Source organism: Chelonoidis abingdonii, chromosome 25 (assembly GCF_003597395.2).
Source record: "Chelonoidis abingdonii isolate Lonesome George chromosome 25, CheloAbing_2.0, whole genome shotgun sequence".
Taxonomy (NCBI): Eukaryota; Metazoa; Chordata; order Testudines; family Testudinidae; genus Chelonoidis; species Chelonoidis abingdonii.
Window position 1 is genome coordinate 19,363,736 of NC_133793.1, and position 1,936 is coordinate 19,365,671.

Consider the following 1,936-nt stretch of genomic DNA (forward strand, 5'->3'; position numbering starts at 1 on the left):
CACGACCCACCACCCAGGACACACGCGCATGACCAGAGCTGGCACCTATTCCCTTCATCACACCCAGTAGACCCCCACCACCACACACACCCGTTGCACACACAACACACACCACAAACACATCACCACACAACACACACACACCCTTACACCACTCATACCATTTGTCCCCACACCCCCCCAATCGTCTCCCTGTACCGAACTAGACAACACACACACACACACACACTGAGGTGCCTCAGTGTCCCAGAGTCTTAATATCGGTGGGGATCAAGTCGTGATCTGCAAGGAGCAAGCCATGCCTCTAAATGCCTGGCACCGCCAGAACGATGCCTGGGCTCTTCTTCCCTGCAAGGTCCAACTGAAGGTGTTGGAGACAAAGGGGATCAGGTGACCTCCGGCCCGGGAAGGGAGCTGAAGCAGAGAGACGGCTGGGAGGGGGTGACCCCTTTGCTGAGGAAATGGACAAAGGATCGGCCCCGCGGAGAGGGGGAGGTTTGTTTGTGGTGCTGTGTGGCGCGAATTCAGTCAGTATCCAGCTAGGATGCAAGCACCTCTTTGAAAGCCCAGAAGGACCGAGGAGGTCCTGTGGTCGCTTTCAACCTGCTGGACTGCGTTCCGTGTCTTTCAAGACTCTCTTACTGGCTGGATAAAATCACTCGGGGACCAGGAAGCAGGCTCAGCCCGATCCCCCCACCTGTGACATCCATCCATCCCAACTCCCAGCACGACCCGTCGCACGTCCCCTCCCGCGGGGCGGTGTCGTGTGGCGGGGGAGGTGGAGGCCATACTGATCTCAGAGAGCCGTGGCCTGCAGACCCCCCAAGACCTGCGAGCAGGTGGTGCTGGGGTACTGACCTGGCTTGGGGGGTGGGTGGGCAACCCTTCCTGTCACTTTCCATATGGAAGTTATCCCCCAAGATTCCCAACTCAGAGTGAGATGGAGCTGATGAGGAGGCTGCAGCTCCCCAAGGAACCGGGTGAGTCAGGGCTGTGGGGGGCGATGCCATGAGGGAGAGGGCGGCCCCATGGCTGATGTGCCCCCTTCCCCCCGTATCCATGGGGGGGGTTGTGAGGGGGCCATGGCTGATGTCCCCTTCCCCGCAGTGCCCATGGGGGTTTGTGGGGGGGCTGTGGCTGATGTCCCCTTCCCCCCGGGGCCCATGGGGGCCCATGGCTGACATCCTCCTCCCCCCAGTGCCCCTGCGCAGCAGCTCGGTGTCGGTGTTGATCCGAGGTTTTGTGGCTGACCTGGGCTGCGAGCTGCTCTACAGGAACGAGGAGCCGGGGCCCGTGGAGGCCGTGTTCAAGTTCCTCGTGGAAGCCGAGGCAGCTGTCTACGTCTTCCAGGCCTGGCTGGGGGCGGGGGCCTGCATCCAGGCCCAGCTCCACGAGAAGAAACAGGTGCTGGGGGACAGGGGTCCCGGGGGGAGAGAGGAGGGGACTGGGTTGAGGGGATCTTGGGGTGACCCCATCTCTCCCGGCAGGTGTAGGAGCAGTACGGGGATGCACTGGTCAGGGAGCAGAGGGATGTCCAGGGACAGGGGGATCTTGGGGTGACTCTGTCTCTCCCAGCAGGCACAAGAGGTATACAGGGATGCGGTGGGGAGGGAGATGTCGGGGGACAGGGGGATGTCGGGGTGACCTCGTCTCTCCCGGCTGGTGCAGGAAGTGTACGAGTAAGTGCTGGCAGGGGGATATTGGGGGCAGGGGGATGTTGGGGGCAGGGGTATCTCAGGGTGACTCTGTCTCTCCTGGCTGGCACAAGAGGTGTACGCAGGGAAATCTTGGGGGTCAGGGGGATCTCGCTGTGACCCCGTCTCTCCCAGAAGGCACAGGAGGTGTACGAGGAAGTGCCGGCAGAGGGATGTCGAGAGACAGGGGGATCTCGTTGTGACCTCGTCTCTCCAGCAGGTGCAGGAGGTGTACGGGGACA